This window comes from Sciurus carolinensis, chromosome 11 (genome assembly GCF_902686445.1).
Source record: "Sciurus carolinensis chromosome 11, mSciCar1.2, whole genome shotgun sequence".
Classification (NCBI taxonomy): Eukaryota; Metazoa; Chordata; class Mammalia; order Rodentia; family Sciuridae; genus Sciurus; species Sciurus carolinensis.
Window position 1 is genome coordinate 106,794,557 of NC_062223.1, and position 19,775 is coordinate 106,814,331.

The following is a 19,775-nucleotide window of genomic DNA, read 5'->3' on the forward strand; positions in this document are numbered from 1 at the left end:
ACTATAGACAGATTTGATTATTAATTACTGATCAGTTTCTCTATAAAATGATTTCATATCTACCATATGTAAATCAGTGTTCCAAACGCCACGGATAAGAGAAACATTTCTGCCCATTTTGTGCTATAACTCCCAAGTGTGAAGTACTTCCATCTCTTATTTTTTAAATTGTACACTATAACCCATGTCATTTAGAGGTTGTTCTATCCACCCATTCCTGTTACATTTTATTGTCTGAATGCTGCTGGGAGGTAACTAGAAAACTTTTTCCACACTCTCTATTACCCTATTACTTCCACTAATCACTTCTAATTATGCCTACAACTGAGACAATTAGTAAATAATTACAAATTTCTTTTTTTGTAATTTTCATTGTTGCTTTTTAAATTCTCAGAAGCTTCATTAATTTTGACAGCTATAATAATGTGTCTCTTTCCCTTCCCCCTCCAAAAAATGTTTTGTGCTTTCAAATCTTGCTTAATAGTTATTACATATTCTTGAACTACATGCAATAAGCAATATTAATTTTCTAGAGGAAAACCCAAGCTTCCTTAGTGAAACCACTGAGATTTTGGAAGAAACAAAGAAAGATCCCCAAAATATTCCATAAATACTTATCTACATTCATAGCTGAATGCATTAGTTTGACATGAATATACTTAACTATCTATCCATTCATACAACTATTGAGCTTTTTCTTGAGGAGAAATTTAATTTTAAAAAAGCACGAAAATGCTTACTTGCTCAACTATACTGCTTTCAGTTATTGTATATTCACCGAATCCTAGATACTCTCATATATAAATTTTAAATAATGATTCGCCCAGCAGTCATAACACATACAATCATATCCCACCAATTCAGACCTATAAGATGGCATATATTTGATTTAGGCCCTTGCTCTCAAAGTGAGATTCCCAGAAAGAGTAGACAAATTACTAAGGAGATAGTTAGAAATTTAGAATTTGAGGCCCCAGCCTAGACCTCCTGAAACAGAATGTGCACTTTAGAAAGATCTCCATTTGATGCAAACACATATACAATTTTAGAAACTTTGTTCTAAACCAGGATGCACACTTTGATCACCTTTTAAAAAATGCAACTGCCAAGTTTCCAGGCCAGATGTAGTGAATGCAAATCTCTAAATTGAAACCAAGGGATTTCTTAAAGTTTTCACAAGTGAATTTTCATAAAAAAGTCAAGATTGAAAATTACTGATCAAAAAGAATTCATGAATGATGTGACATGGTAACTTCTCCTGATCCTAATAGGTTTAAACACTTGTGCACACTTTAATAAAGAAGATTTTGAAAAAATAAAAAGAATAGATTCTATCTGCTCCTGTAGGCAAAGTTTTAATGGAAACTATCTCCATAGGATGAAAGGTTCTCTAAAATCAATATTTGTATAAGTGGTTGCACATTCAGAATCTCTTTGGAAATAACATAATTATGTAGTGAGCAGTTCAATGTGCTCAAATGTTAAAACACCATATAATGAAGAAAGGATGGGGCTGGCTAAGAAAAAGTACAGCAAGGTGATATCAAATTATACTAATATGATACAAAAACTAAAACCTACAATTTATTCATTTGTTTCTTTTTAAGTATATATTCTGACAAATGTTTTGTTTTGTTGAATATATCCTGAGTTGTTGACATTTATGCTAGGAACTGAAATAAGTCATTCACATGTAAAAAATGTGAATGCAATATGCACACACATTCTTAGACCTGTGTTCAGATCAGTGAGACAGGATGGAGCCACTGCCTGGTAAAGCTGTGGTTTTCCAAAGAAAAATGTTAACAGAGAAAGAATATCCACCCTTATTTTACTTCTATCTTCTCTGCCATTAAATAATATGCTCAAAGGAAAAGATAGGTCAAACATTGTGCCAAAGGAATTCAAACTCCAGAAGGAGATGAGTTAATAAAGAACACATACCGGGCACAGTGGTGCACACCTATAAAAATATTAGGGGCTTGGGAAACTGAGGCAGGAGGATCTTAAGTTCAAAGCCAGCCTCAGTAACTTAGCAAAGTCCTAAGTAACTTGGCAAGACCTGTCTCAAAATTAAAAAAATAAAATGGATTGGGATGTATCTCAGTGGGTAAGTGCTCTGGTAGCAAAGAGAGAGAGACAGAGGCAGAGACAGAAGAGACAGAGAGAACACATAGTTTTTATAAGTTAGGTCGTGTCTGTAAAATTATCTACCAATACATGGGAAGAATTTCAGGTGTGTTGCCTCTCCTAGGCAAGTGACACCTGTCCTGTGGCTTTGAGTTCTAGTACTTTGCCTTTCCCCCTATGCAATGGAATATTTCCTCGATATTCTTTAACCAAATTTCCTTAATAAATCTTTTTGTTACAAGGAGCAGAAAATGTCTTCTAACCTGGTCTCAGTGAAACCACTATTAATTTAAAATAGAAGAAAACCACTTGATGTCTTCAATATGATATTATTTATGGGTTCCTTTTGATGGTATACTAAAGCCAGTTTCTATAGGTTTAGGACAATGAATTTGGAGTAGGCCTTCCCAACCCTGAATTCAGTAATATTCCATAGGATATACCAAAATTGGTCATTTTGGGACTATAAAAAATCAATATGTGCTATAAATCAAAGTCTTTTTAAAAAAATCTGTTTTATCAACACCATTCGACATTCCCAATGAATGTATATAAAAAATTCACTGCAGAAACAAATAAAAATTCAAATAACCTAAAAATTGTTTAGTTTTTATAAGGTTTATTTCAGTACCAGCCCTAAGCCTTTTTCAATTGCTCCCATTCTAAAAGATGTTTTTTTTAGCCTTCCTATGTAAGATATTTCAATAGTTCCCTTTGTTCCAACTCCATGGGTTAACTCCCTGTTTCTGAGCATTATACAAGTTGAATTATTCATTTTATATCCTCTTATGTCTGACATTTTTTGTTTAAAAGCTAAGATTGTGGACTGGAGTCATGGCTCAGCAGTAGAGCACTCCCCTAGCATGTGTGAGGCACTGGGCCGATCTTCAGCACCACATAAAAATAAATAAATAAAATATTGTGTCCACCTACAACCAAAAATAATATTTTTTAAAAATGTTATGGTTGTGAGCTTTATCCATATTGTTAGTTGATATAGAAATTTTAAAATTTTCATTGCTATGTAATAAGCCCTATACTATACTATGACTTATTTTTCCATCAATTGTTGATAGACATTTGAATTGCATCCTTTTGGGGACATTATAATTGCACATATATATGAATTTCTATTAGGTATATCGAGGACTGAAAATCTGGGTTGACGCATATGTGTGTGTTCAACTTCGGCAAATACTGTTAAAGTTTTCCAGAGTGGCTATAACAATTTATATCCACATCAACAATATATGAGCATTCAGTGATTTTACATTCTCATAAATGCTTGACATTGCCAGTCTTTTCCATTTTAGTCATTGAACTCTAATTTGTTTTTCTTCTATGAGCAAGGAAGTTAAGCACTTTTTCAATGCTCATTGGCCATTGGGATGATTCTTTTTGAAACTCCTCTTCAAGTTATTGTTTTCATTTTAACAATTTCCCAATCTACCTGGTTGTCTTTTTTCCTATTGATTTAGAGAAGTTCTTTATATATTTTGAAAATGAGTCTAGTATTTCCAAAAGTTTTGAGGATGTGTACTAACTTTTAGAATTACTATTCCACTTTCTTAATGGACTCTTCCTAGTAACAGAATTATTTCAATTTTAATATAGTCAAAAATACTTTTTGAGTTTTTTCATTTATCATTAAATTCAGTTTGCTAATATTTTGTTTACTATCTTTAAATCTATTTTCTTAAGAAAAATTAACTGTCATTGTCTATTTTAAAATCTACTTGTTAGGTTTTATATGCAGATTATATGTATCTCAGATAATGTCTCAGTTAATATTTTATTCTAACTTCTCTAGAACATTTTTTATAAGGTCAATGTTATCATTGCTTGAAATGTGGGAAATCAAGAAACACTGGGTAGAAAGTACATAAGCATTAAGTTTTTTTGGGGGTTGAATAATGGATACAATTTCTTTCATTAATATGACTAATTTAATGTTATCTTTTTTAGAGAAATAAGTTCAGTATGTTGTGTTTTTATAGGATTTTATCTATTTCATTCAAATTTTTAGCCATAAATGTTTTCACTTTTTCTTGGTAATATTATTTTTAATTTCTGTAATTCTTATATTTATTATTTTCTTCCTTCTATTTTCTTTGGGTTAATTTTCTGTTCTTGTCCTAACTTCTTTGATATGAGTATGTAGATTATTAATTGTCCTTTATGATGTCTATATTTAAGACTATAGTTTTCTCAGTAGGCACAGAAGTAGCTGAATTCCATAAATTTTAACATGAATATTTTCATTATTTCTAAATAGTTTCTAAATATTTTCTAAATTTAAATTTTTTTAATTGAATCATGGGTTATAGAGATATGTATTACTTAATTTTCAAATATAAAATATTTTCTAATTATCTCTTTGAAATTATTTCTAATATGATTCCACTGTGGTAAAAAAAAAAAAATGTTACATGAATTGAATCCTCTTAATTCTGTTGAGATTTGCTTGATGACCTATTGTATTGTCAATTTTAGTACATGTCCCATGTGTTCTTAATGGGTGTTTTTGAATTTTATATGTGGTATTGTATATAGTCAATCAGGTCAAATTTGTTAAATATGGCATTCAAGTGACCCATAGTCTTAGTGATTTTTTTTCTTTGTTACTGAGAGAAATGTATAAAATGTTGCCAAGGCAGGAGGATCTCAAGTTCAAAGTCAGCCTCAGCAAAAGCAAGACACTCAGTGAGACCCTGTCTCTAAATAAAATACAAAAAATAAGGCTGGGGATGTGACTCAGTGGTTGAGTGTCCCTGAGTTCAATCTCTGATAGCACCCCACAAAAAAAATGTGGAGTTACATATTTCTCTTTGCATTACTAATTTGTATTATTATAAATGTTTTGGTCAAAAAATGGCAGCTGAAGTTGCATGTGAAAATCAATGGCTTGTAAAGCATATTTTTAATATCAATCTGATATTAAGAAGCATAGATACTTCTTAATTTGTACCTTGATTGATACAGTGTGATATATAGAAATGCTCTATTTCCTGTTCCTGCTCATTAGGGGATTATAGAGACTAGTCCATTCCCAATGTCTTCAAGCTAAAGGACAGGGTGTCATTGGTGAGGAGTAGACATGAACTCATGATTTGTTATTCATTCTGTGTACAAAATAGCCATGATTCCACTGCTGATCCACTGGATACACATCGTCGTAACTGCAGATGAAGCGCCCAAAAGAAGAGATTCAATTTACTTGGGCTGCTACAGCTATGCTAAAATCATGAATTGAGAACAAACCCTTCCTGGGCACGTGGAAAACCTGAGTATCAGTCCACAATCAAACGAGCTCTTCTAAGACAGGCACTATGCCTTGCGAATGGTATATTAGTCTTGGTACTGAGTCTTTTACTTGGCATTTGGTAACAGTCAATGGTTTGTTAAAAGAAATTGTTGGTCCTGCTTGAACAGAGAGGGAAGAACTATAAGTCACATTTCAGTGAGCCTAGAAACCCATGAGAATATGAGCATGTTTCCCAGGCTTCAGCAGTCTCAAGAAGGATCACATTTTCGCTAACAACGTACAAAATACATAAGACATTCCATGTTTTCTGAGGAATCTCCATACTGATTTCCATAATGGTTACACCAATTTGCATTGCCACCAGCAATGTACGAGTGTATCTTTTCCCCCACATCCTCAGCAACATTTATTGTTGCTTGTATTTTTGATAATTGCCATTCTGATTGGAGTGAGGTGAAAGAGTTTTGATTTGCATTTCTCTAATTGCTAGAGATGTTGAACATTTCTTCATGTATTTGTTGATTGATTGTATATCTTCTTTTGTGAAGTGTCTGTTCAGTTCCTTAGCCCATTTTTTGATTAGGCTATTTGATTTTTTGGTGTTAATTTTTTGAGTTCTTTTCATTTCCTAGATTTGACCCAGCTATCCCACTTCTCAGTTTATACTCAAAGGACTTAAAATCAGCATACCAGAGACACAGTCACATCAATATTTATAACAACTCAACTCACAATAGTTAAACTATGTCCTTCAACAGATGAATAGCTAAAGAAAATGTATATTTTATGGAATATTACTCAGCTTTAAAGAAATTAAATTATGAATGAAATTATGGAATTTACTGGAAAATGGATGGAGTTGGTGAATATCATGTTAAGCAAAATAGGCCAAACCTAAAAATCCAAAGGTTGAATGTTTTCTCTTATATGTGGATGCTAATTCACAATAGTGATGGGGAGTACTAGGGAAGAATAGAGTTACTTTAGATTAGGTAGAAGGGAGTGAAGGGAGGGGAAGGAGTATGGCAGTAGGAAGGATAGTCGAGTGAAACAGACATTATTACCTCATGTACATATATGACTGCATGACTGATGTGATCCACAATAAGTATAATCAGAAAAATGAGAAATTATACTCCATTTACGTATGATCTATCAAAATGCGTGAATGCATTCTACTGTCATGTATAACTAATTAGAACAAATAATTTTTTTAAATATCATACATAAGACAGAGAAACTTCACACACTAGGATCACCTCTCCCATGACTGTTATCTTCCTTTGTCATAGATTACTAGAGGCAAAGGTCACATTCATCAACTCTGGAAATTGGATCATACTACCTGAGATAAATCTGGGTGCCTGCCTGTTTCTTCTTTCCTTGACCTCCACTTCTCCTAAAGTGCAGACCTGAAGTGGCTCCCAGTGGATTGCCATCCCAAAGTAGTATCTGTTCTCAAGAATGACTAAGGATGTTTCAAAGGAACAATGACATATTTAACCACATGGGTTACTCTCCATTGCAGTGTGTTTTCAGAAATAATTATTTTAAAGGTAATATGCCCTTTAAAAAACTCTTCATCAAATTTGTCAAATATGATATTTACATATCAGTTTTTAAAAAGAGAATAGAATCTGAATACAAATGGGTTTAGGAATCAGATCTCAGTGCCCTATACACTGTGCTCATGACATGAAACTTGTGAGGCTGTTAAATATTTAGAGTCTTCATAACGCAGTGCCACAGAGAATTTTACTATAGGCCTGAAACAACCTAATGTGGAGGTCAGCATATTGACATCTGTAAACTTGGCCATGATCTCTCAGCAGAAAGAATGCTTTGCCAGGATAAAGAAGAACAGTCATTTGCTATAAATAGAAATTCACCAGTGTGGCACACTGGACCAGAGAGATGTTCTAAGAGCCAGCTAGGAAATACATAATACTTTTATGGAACAAAATAGATTTGGATGTTAATTCTGCCATTCTAAGAGGCTTCCTGTAATTTTTTTTACTTAAAATTTCCAGTCATTAGAGGAAACAATTTAAAGAATGGGAAAGGTCATATTTTTTCTTTAACAATATCCTCCTTCAAAGTAACACCAACCAAATTCTTTGATTTATAATGGTCTTATCTGCATTTGACCACTAGCTGTGGCTAAATCTAGAAGCTCTGCTTCTGAAGTGCTATATCCCACCCAGCAGATGTTCTGGAATCAGAGACTATGTGTTCAAAGCTTTGAACAAAATTTAGTCTAATACTGCCAAACTACAGATAAGCAAGATCTGGTTTACTTAGACAAGAGCAATCACTTATACTAAAAAATTTGCTGGGTTAAGAGTCACTGGTTGCAATATTCAGGTCCCTCTTGCTTCTCTGCTGTGACTCATGCTCAAGTTAAAACCAATAGAATCCTGAACTCCATTGATTTCCAGGTTTTCTGAGGTGAACCAGCATCCTTTTGATCTTTCACTCAAATGCACTGCATTAGCAAGTTCTTTCAAATCTTCCTTTCACATACACCTTGAAGAAACCCACTTTTCATCTTTTCTGTCTCAGTTTGTCCCAACTATCATCTTTTCTCCTCTGGTCTACTTTAATGTTCCCAAACTGACCACCTGGTGTTCATTCCTGCTGCCCTCGAGTTATCTTCAACATATTTGCAAGAGTCATCTCTTATTACATAAATGCCATCATGTGGAACCAGGTACCCTGTAATCACTTTTTTCATTTACCTCCAAACTCATTATTATGATCCACATCTTCTCCTTTTTTTGGAGTCCATTTCATTAGAACGGAGTCTATATCTGTCTTGTTCACCCTGAATTCTGAAACCTGAATTAATGTATGTGGTCAATCAAACCAGAAGCCAGTCTTCTGTCATAGCTGACCCATCACAAAATCAGTGAATGGGATTCTGAACCCAATTCAGGGAACTTCTTTCCATGTAAGATCCTGAGTGGTATTATCCCTGTCCCACTTTTGCAGAATGAGAGGTAATGGAAGAGTTACTGAATGTAGTATCCATAGGGAATTCCAGGCCAGAGATAGGAACACAGACTGAAAGAGAATCAGCAAGCCATGCAGGAATAGACAAAGGATAGAAAGATAAGGAGGCAATTAAAATAAAGAACAGAAGGGAGTTTGGAAAGGATCTTTTAAAATCAGATGCTGCAGAATAAGAACTTAAGAAAATTCATGATCCTACTGGTAAAGATTCATAGTCTCTCAACAAAAAACTTACGGTTTGACCTTGTCGGGAGTGAGCAGTGTTAGGAGTAGAAAGCACGCAAATTTTAAACTCTTAAAATGCACGCAATTCACTTTAAGATGTGCTTAATTGTTCCTCACTCACTTACTTATTCATTCATTCACTTACAATACATTTGTGGAGAATATGAGAATTGGAAATATTATTTCATTGGAAATATTAAATTACACTGAAACACAACTTATTTCAAAGTTCCTGGCTGTCCATTCATAGCAAGTCAGATTAGTTTTCCCACTTCACTACCCAAGCCCATGTCTTTCTATCTCTAGGGATTTCCAAAATTCACGTGGGTTTTTCCTTATTTATTAGAGCTCCCTTAGTAAATATACCTGTCTCAATCTTTTGAGCCTTGAAAAGTGACTATAAACCTTAAGGATGGGCATACTTCATCATATTTGTTGTGTCTCCCATGGAATTATGCCCAGATGTGGGCACTTGGTGCTGAATCAGTGCTTGATAAATATTTCAAAAATATGACTGGTTAATAGAGTCATTATCCTCAGATTGGAACTGCAGTTGAGTTATTCCTCTTATTCTCTAGTTCATTTAGATATGTAGAAAGATTTTTCTCATCATCTTCAGACTTTTATGGCATCTGTCTGCCAGCCAGAACCCATCTGTGCCCTTTCTCAGCTGTCTCCTAAAACACCCTTCTCTCCCACTGAAGCCCGCTACTGGATTTTTTTTTTTTTTTTTTGTACCAGAGATGAACCCAGGGGCACTTATCCACCGAGCCACATCTCCAACCCATTCGTTTTTTTTGTTTTGTTTTATTTGGGGTTGTTTTTTGGTGGGTGTTTGTTTTTGAGACATGGGTTTGCTAAGTTGCTGAGTTGCTGAGGTGGACTGAACTCACGATCCTCCTGCCTCAGCTTCACTGGCCACTGGGATTACACACATGTCCCACTGCACCCAGCATGGATTTCTATTTAAACCATTGAGGTTGTGAGCTGCCTGGAATCTTTTAATGTAACAAATCTAGGAATTCTCAAATTTCAAAAGCAAATAAATTTTAAGTATATACCTGCAAATGCTTATTCATATAGAGAATACTAATTAATAAAATAGCATTTTCAAGTTCTTTTACTCCCTTTGTTTTAAAAGAAATACATTAACATTGGAAATTTTTGACAGAGAAAGGAAAATCTTTACAATGGCAGCTTCACAGTAAACTTTGTAAATCTATTTGATTTTTTACATCCTTCTGTCAACTCTATGTACCGACTCATTTTGGAGCCTGCCTTATTCTTTTCCTATTTCATATCAAAATTAATCATAAAATACTTATCAGTTACCTGCTGAATATTATTACCAGGAACATTTTAAAGCTGTTTTATATCCTTAAAATAAGTATTTGTAATATTTCTTGGGCATTCTATGAACCATCTGTGTAACTTAATCATTACTAATATTGTAGCCGCCAATCCATGCAGACATCAGTTCATTTTATTTTGGTTTGTGTAACTGGCTGTTGTCAGATCACACATACCTGAAGGATATGGCTCCACGGGGGGGGGGGGGGGTGGTGGTCAGAAAATGTATCAATCTCAGGAAGCAAAAGGAGCCAGGACAGACAAGCCAGGATAAAAGGAACTCTCCAGTGGAGTCCTCTTCAGGTTCAATTGCTTTTGCAGCTTTTCTCTGCCTCTTTGTACAGAGTTGGAAGTGTGACATTTTAAAGTTAGTTTTTATAGAAACAAATGTCAGGAGAGGTGAGTCATCCTAATATCTCTAAAAATAAACCCAAGTTGTCAAAGAAATCAAAACTTTGCCCTCAAGCTTAGCCGGTGAGAGAGCAAGAGTCTTTCCACCCGTGGGCTGTGCAGCTGTGCAAGGTAATCCCAGAAGTTGAGGGCAGTATGAGGCTGGAGAAGCTAAAAATAAGAAGTAAAAGGAATTTGGGCTTTATTTAACTGAAAAATGACCCTCAGGAAATGCACTATATTGAGGAGAGAAATTGTTTCACTATTTCAAATGAGGACCAAGATAGGCCTCCGCAGGGAATGCTCTCCGTTGTTCAGATTTGAAATGTAGATTCAGCAGCCTAGAGAGTTAATATGTGATAATGAGCATCTATAGTGATCTGAGTTCAGAGGGAAAAATATCTCCAAAAGGATTTTCAGGATCCTAGGCTGTGCCCAACATGTACCCTAATGTAGATACACCAATGTCAAAAGGAAATAGAAATTGAATTCCAACTTTAGAGTCAGGAAAGCCATCTATGTTAGATTTCCAGTCACATTTCTTCCCTTTATCCCTCCCTCCAATTTCAAAGGTCATTCCTGTGACTAATCTTCTTTGGTTTTCCTGCCCAGTCCTTCCCACTGAGTAGCAGCAGAGTATGCAGAAGGACAGAAGAGTTCATAGTTAAAAGGAAACCTCTCAATTATATTCCATTTATGTATGATTTATCAAAATGCATAAATGCATTCTATTGTCATGTATAATTAGAACAAATAAAAAAATTTAAAACTTAAAAATTAAAAATAAAACATCTGAATATAACTGCATATACTTTAATGGTTCTGACATACTCCAGATGTAACTGACTTTAATTTTTTTAATGAAATATCTTAAAAAGTTACAAATTATATGTAATCTTTTGGTTTGATACTTAGCAGTGCTATGATTTAGGAATAAAGAATAATCATTTGAGATAAGAAAAATAAGAAAACACAAAAAAAGAAAGCTCTTTGTGTCACCTTGGTGTTCCAGGCATGCAATACATTTCTAGGAGGCAAGTGGTTACTGTCTTCTTGGATATACTTCCAAAGATATTCTATAAGTATATGAAAACATAATTTCAATACTTATGCATATATACCATTTTATTATGAAAACTTTCAAATACAGTTATGTGCCACATAATGACATGTTAGTCAATGATGGGCTACATATATGAATATGACCATGGCTCATAAGATTTATTGGCTAATGACATCATAACTATATTAGCTTATATATTTGTACTCTATGATGTTCACAAAAGGATGAAATTGCCAAACAATGTAACAATGCATTTCTCAAAACATGTCCTTATAAAACAACACAAGTAAACACACACACACACACACACACACACACACACACACATCTCAATGTTGGATGAGTTGTATAGCAAACACCCATATATGCATTATATAGAGTCTATCATTAGCCTTTTCATTTATTTACCTGTCTCTGTTTATATGCACATACCCTGGTATAGATTGAATGTTAGATGTCCCCTAAAGACCCATGTATTAAGGTCTTGGTCACCAAGGTAGTGCTATGAGGAGGTAGTATAAATTTAAGAAGTAGGGCTTAGTTCTTAGGTCATTCGGGGCAAGACCTTAAAGGATACTGTTGGATCCTGGGCCCTTCCTTGCTCTACATTTCTTCCTGGGGTTGAAGTGAGCAATTCTGTTCCAACACATGTTCCTGCAATGATAAGCAGGCTCACCACAGGCCCAAAAGCAATGTGGCCAGCAGATCATGGACTGAAACCTCCAAAACTATGAGTCAGAATAATCTTTTTTTCTTCAAAAATTGATCAGTAGGATTTTTTTTTCATATTGATGGAAAGCTAACACATCCCATTATCTAGTAATTTTCCTTTTCAAGAATTCAAATTGTACACATTATTTTACAACCTCCTAGATTCTTTCCTATGTATATCATTAACTAGAGCTCAATATTTGTTAGGATTTCCTTTTGCTATAAGGATGCCTGGTTTTGACGCTTCTATTCCACATAGTATTGAAAGTTCTATCCACAAAAATTAGGCAAGAAAGAAGGAAAAGGGGTCAAAATAAACACCGAAGAAATAAAATTACCTCTATTTGCAGATGACATAATCTTCCATATAGAAAACCTTAAAGAGTCTGTTAAAAAAAGTTAGAAAAACTGTTGGAACTAAGAAATTCAAAAAAGTTGCAGGATACAAATTCAACACTAAAAAGTTAACTGTGTTTTTATACACTAACAGTGAACAATCCAAAAAGGAAAGAAAACAATTTCATTTAAAATCACAGGACAAAGGAGAAAATACTGAGGAAAAAATCTTAACAAAGGGTGACAAATTTGCAAAGTGAAAATTACAAAAAACCACTGAAATGAATTAAAACATAAATAAATGGAAAGACATTTGCATTCATGACTTGGAAGACTTCATATTGTTAAACTGTCAACACTACCTCAAAAGATCTACAAATACAATGTAATCCCCATCAAAATCCTAACAATCTTTTTAAAAAGCAGAAATAAAAAATTCATTCTTACACTCATAGATTCCCATGTACCTTGAACAGTCAAATGATCTTGAGAAGGAAAGAACAGAGTCGGAGGCCTCACACTTGCTGACATCAAAACTTACTGCCCAGCAGTGGTCAATGCAGGGGTTTTAGAGGAGAGATAAGCATGAAGACAAATAGGACAGAATAGAGAGCTCAGAAAGAAACCCTGGCACATATGATCAAACGATTTTCCACAGAGTTCCCAGAACCTTCTGCGTGAGAAAAACAGTTTGCTTAAAAAATGGTTCTGAGAAAACTGTATATTAAAAACCACATAAAAGAATAAAATGAAAACTTTATTTTATACCATTTACAAAGATTAACTCAGCATGGATTGAATACCTAAGTGTAAGAGTAAAAACTACAAAACTCTTAGAAGAAAACATAGTAAAGCTTTATGACCCTGGATTTGGCAATTATTTCATGGGTATGACACCAAGAGCAGAGGCAACCAAAAAAATAAAAATCATAGGAATATATGAAAAATAAAAGCTTCCGTGCTATAAGGGACAAAATCAACAGAATAAAAGGCAACCCACAGAAGGTAAGAAACTATTTGCAAGTCCTATATCTGACAAAGCATGAATATCTATAATACATTTTTAAACTCTTACAATTCAACATCAAAGAAACACACAACTCAAATTTTTTTCAAAAATGGAATTGAGAAGACATTTATCCATTTATCATATGGCCAATAAACAAATGAAAAGATGTTCAACATCAGTAATTGTTATGGTTTAGATGTGAGGTGTCCCTCAAAAGCTCACATGAGAGACAATGAAGGAAAGTTCAGAGGAGAAATGATTGGGTTGTAAGTGTCTTAACCAAATCAGTGAATTAATTCCTGATGGGATTAATTGAAGTGGCAGGGTGTGGCTGGAGGAGATGAGAATTGGGGCGTGACTATGGGGTACATATGTTGTATCTGGAGAGTGGAGTCTCTCTCTGCTTCCTGATGATATGGGCTGCTTCCCTCTGCCAAGTTCTTCCACCATGATGTTCTGCCTCACCTCGAACCCCTAGGAATCAAACTGACCTTCTATGAACTAAGACCTCTGAAGCTGTGAGCCCCCAAGTAAACCTTTCCTTCTCTATAATTGTGCTGTTCGATCAGTTAGTCACAGTAGTGAAAAAGCTGACTAAAACAGTAATCATTAGGGAAATATATAGCAACACTTTAATGAAATACCATTTTACAGTCACTTAATGACTATTAACAAAAGGACTTAAAATCAGCATATTACAGAGATACAGCCACATCAATGTTTACAGCTGCTCAGTTCATAATAGCTAGACTGTGGAACCAACCTAGATGCCTTTCAACAGATGCATGGATAAAGAAACCACGGTATATATACATGATGTAGTATTATTCAGCCATAATGAAGAATAATATTATGGCATTTGCAGACAAATGGATGGAATTGGAGACTATCATGCTAAGTGAAATAAGCCAATCCCAAAAATCCAAAGGCCAAATATTTTCCCTGATAAGTGGATGATGATATATAATGCGGGTGAGGGGTGGGGGCAGTGAGAGAAGAATGGAGGAACTTTAGATTACATAGAGGGAAATGAGAGGGAGGAGGGTCTGGGAGTAGGAAAGATGGTGGAATGAGACAGACATCATTACGCTATGTACGTGTATGATTACACGAATGGTAAGAATCTACATTGTGCACAACCATAGAAACAAAAAGTTGTGCTCCATTTGTGTACAATGAATCAAAGTGCAGTCTGTAAAAATAAAAATAATAAAAAAGAACAAAACAAAGTAGCAAGTATTAGCAAGAATGTGGAGAAATAGTGCATTAGTGCATTAGTACATTAGTGGTAGGATTATAAAATGGAGCAGGTGCTATGGAAAACAGTACAGACATTCCTCAATTAAAATTAGAATTACTATATGATCAGGAAATTGTACTGCTGAGTATATACCCCAAAAGAATTGAGAGCAGGAACTCAAATGGATACTTTACACTTGTATTTGTAGCAGCTACACACAGTAGACAAATGGTGGAAGCTACCCAAGAATCCATCAGTGAATGAAAAGATAAGCAAAATGCAATCTGTACATATAATGTAGTCTTATTCAGTCTTAAAAAGGAAGGAAATTCTGATACAGATTACAACATGTATGAATTTTAAAGACACGATGGCCAACTAAATAAGTCAGACACAAAAGGACATTGTATGATTCTGTTTCTATGAGGTAGCTAGAATAGTCAAATGCATAAAGATAGAATCATGGTTGTTACTAGTAGAAGTAGTCTTATTCACATGTGGGTTCTCTATTATAGTGCCTAACAAATAGTAGGTGAGCAGTAAATGTTTGTTGAAAACAGTGATCTCGTTCATCCAACTACTCTTAACCAGTGTTGGCTTACCAGGAAGGAGTCAAGTATCTAGATTGGACTAAATTGCACATTAAATACTTTTATGGGTAGTAGAAGAAATCATAATTGGTGAGAGCCATGAAACTGCCTGGGGTTGAGTTAATTCTGGAAGAGCATTTAGTTGCTCTTCAGAGAAAACTTTCACTTAGAGTCAGAACACTTCCTTTTCTTCCTGAGCTGAACCATGGAAATGGCTCTAGGTTACCCAGGCCAATCTATAACAGTGGCCAGCCCAGTGACTTCCTTGCACTTTTATATTTGGTCACTTAAAAGATTTAGGGCCCATGTCAGGGATTTTAGTCAGGGATCAGAGAACAGAATGAGCTTCTGTTGTTCAGTACCCACTACCAAATCACCTCTGAGTCATAAAAAAAACTGTTTTGGTCGTTAAAAACCATAGACCAGTTAAATTTAACAGAGTTTATTTGAGCAAAGAATATTCATGAATTGAGGGCTGGGGAGATAGCTCAGCTAGTAGAGTGCTTGCCTTGCAAGCACAAGGCCCTGAGTTCAACCCCCAGTACCGGAAAAAAAAAAAAAAAAAAAAAAAAAAAGTGAAAGAGAAAAAAATAATTAAAAAAAAAAAGAATATTCATGAATCAAGAAGCATTCTAAACAGAAAAGGGTTCAGAGAACTCTTCCCTTCAGAAAGGGCAATGAACTTTTTTATGAGCTGAATACTGGAAGTACAGTACAAAAATAGTTTGCTTGTTTCCAGCTAGGCATTTGCCTCATTTGGACATCGTATGATCAGTTGGCTGCCTATGATTAGCTGGAGTTCAGCTGCTTATGATTGGCTCAGATTTGGGAACCCAAAGTACAAAGACATCCTCAAGCCAATGGCTTCCTGTTCATTTAATTTAACATGGCGGAGAATCTTGGGTGTTCTATCCTGTAGACAGATACTGATTAATTTTGGGTCTGTAAAAGAAATAAGCCTTCTTAAAAAATTATTAAATATGTTATCATCTGCTACACTATCAAATTGCTGTGAGGTGATGAAGAACTCACAGAATGTTGTTAGGACAAATATGCCGAAAACAAAACTTTCTTAGTTTTAGACACAACACACAACATGGTGTGGTCAGAAACATAATTATTTCAACCTTAAGAGATATATTAAAAACAGATCAAATACCAAGTATTTTTTTCTGAAAATCTGATCTAGTTGATTTTATTTTTGATTCTTTCTTTTAATAATTACTTAAAAATAGGAAGAAATATCTGAAGATTGATGTCCATGTGTCTCCCAGAAAAAGATTTAATTTATATAATATTTTTCTACTAAGTTACCCAAAGTACTTTATAATATTATCAAAATGTCCCATCAAATGCCATTTTGCAGGCAATAGAAACATCTTTCAGTGGGAAATAGATGAGTGAGAAGCTAACTAATCTCTACAAGATTACAAAACAAATTAGAAGTAGACACTTTAAAGCGGGGGGAAAGGTTATCATATTCTCAAATGGAGCATGCTTTATGTGACTTAAGAGTGCTGAATAGCTCCTTCTGTTCCAAATTCTCCTTTATTTCAGTTTTTATTGTACCTAAATTCTGCCAATTACAGATTCATTTTAGATAACAATTCAGTATGAAATAAGAAATAACTCTGGGACTCAGGCTATTCATTGTTCACACATTTGTATGACTTGGTTGAGTCATATTTCTCTCTCTTTTTATTTTCCTAAAGGAGCTGAACTGTGTTGAAGAAAGTGATAGTGGGTGATGGGAGGGGTGTGGAGAGAAGAATGATAATTGGAAAAGACCAGTGCATTTATAATGATATTATCTGGCTTACTCCACTCTAAGGAAGTGGTCTGAATCCTGTCTGCATATTTACACTGAAACAAAACAAACCCAAACATACAAAGATCAGTGCCTAATACCCTCTTCCCCCAGGGAACAATTATATCAGAATGTTTAACAACTGAGTCTGAGAAATACTCTTTTCTCCTAAAAGACAAGTCATACCCTACACCAAATGCATTAGAGTATCTGGAGCAAGGAAGCTAGGCATTGGCATTTTTGTAAACATGCCTAGATAATTCCATTGCTATTGAGCTTTCATCAGAATAACCTAGATTATTTATTGAAGTATAAGTACTAGGCTCCACCTCCAGGGTACCTGAGTCAGCTGATCTGGGACAGATAGGGCCCAATAATTTGCTTTTTTAAAAGTCTTGAAGCTGATAATTCCAAGTATGAGAATTATTGCATAGGATGGCTTTGGAAAATTAAGTCTTAAGTGCCAAAAGTAAAGTTATGTATACACTGTGCAGCAATGACTTTCCTCATGTGTTCCTTACAGAAATTCATAGTGTGTAGGTTTCTTAGCAGTATTATTTTTATGGTAGATTATAATTATACACAATAGTGAGATGCACTGTGCCATATTCGTACACACACATAAGTTTATAGATCTCAGGACTAGTACCTTCCGTTGACCTCCCCTCCTCCCTACCCTGAGCCACTTGTTCTACTACTCTACTGGTCTCCCTTCTATCATTGTCACCATCATCATCATCTTAATGAGTCTTAGCAGCATTATTTTAATGATTGCAAACTAAAAACAATCCAAATATCCACCAGTTAAAGAATGAAAAAAATTATAGCATGTTCAGACAGAAATAGCATACTGTAATAATAATGGATTAATATATATACACAAAATGTGATGATTCCTTTAAACACAGTATTGAACAGAAAAGGCCAGACATATACACAAAACACACATGATTTCATTTATATAAATTTCAAATAGGAAATATTAAACTATACCGTTTAGTACCTCATATTAAAGAGTTAAAGCTGCAAAGAAAATCAAGTTATTTCCTTAGTGTGGATAACAGTTTCCTTTCAGGCATGAGAACATAGTTTTACTGAGAAAAGCCTCAGGTAATTATAGCATTCCATGTCTTTACCTGGGCAACTGTTATGTAGGTATTTTCTTTAAAATAATTTAAACATACTTTTCGTTTATGTGCTTTTCTGTGTGTTTATAATGCTTTATACTGAAAATCAAATGTAAAACATAATTAGAAAAGCTATCTAATTGAGAAAATTACATAGAATAAAAACTAACTTCAAATCTGAAGCAATGAATCTCAGTTGCCTGTAGTAAGGAAAATTTTATGTTTGAATTCAATTCAAGTAACTAAATAAAGAACATTATAATTGTTTTGTTTGGAAAATTGAAAGAAAACTATTATCAAGGATTTTGATCTTTTGGGAAACATTTAACAACTGAGGTCACATTTTTGAGGTGTCCTAGTTTGTATCTATTGTTCAAGTGTAATTATTAATAGAATCCTCTCATTCTCAAAGTGTCCAGATTTGGACAATAAATTAAGTACATATCTATTTTGGCCTCCTTTTAAAAGACATCTGAAACATTAGAAAAATATCTTTTCCAATAATTAATTTTAGTCTATAAAATAAGAATTTCCAACTGGGTAAATGTCAAATGGCTTGTTCCATACATATAAGGTCTTGGAAAAATGGTACTCACTTCCACAAAACCATAGCGTTTCTTTTGTATTACAAACTTTTCCTTTCTCTTTATGTATAGTATGTTTTGACTAACTTAATGTTTCCTCTGAAATTAATCACTTTGTCTAATTACACCTATCCTGCCAAAAAACAAGCTGATTTCTTAATACAAACAATGAAACAAAGGCTCTACACTTGTGCCAAGACCCCAACATTAATAACTAAACGTGCAATATCTGCAGTGCCACCTGCTTTTAAATCTAAATGGCATTTTCAGAAGTTGCTCTGTTAATCAGTGAAAATTGAACTTATCCAAGAGAAAAGCAAGAAGACTAGAAAGGAATCAGGGAAGGAAATATAAAGGAATAAAGTCCAGGCATAAAAAGCAATAAAAACCTGGGCTAAGTTTTTTCTAACTCAAACTTTGTAAGTCAAATCTCCAAGTACAATCCTGAGAACATCAAAGTGTTCCCACATAGTCACATCCTCCTCTTCTCCAACCCACTCTTGGAAAGGAAAAAGCTAAAACCTTCAGATCTGATCGAAATAACTCAGCAAAATTTATTAATACTCACCTAATTCTTAGGCCCTCAGGATAAACTCCCATTGACGTCAGCAGGAGATTTCTTTTGCAGACAGTTATAAATTCATCTCAATATGTTTCAATTGGGTTATGTAGAACCCTGTTGTTTTTAAGATGAAACTTTAAAGGCCTTACCTACCACTGCTAAGAAATTGGCATGGAGAGGCTGAACTTCAGATGCACTGGCTCCCTCCTGGCTGTGAAGGATGCTGTTTGAATTTTGTATCTGCAATGGGGACACTAGACTAAGGGTTTGCCTGATCCTGGAAGCTGCCCTTCTGTGTCCATTGTCAATTTAAGACTGTGAACACCGACCAATAGAAATAATGCTTACAACTAAGGAGCTAACTGTCCATTCAT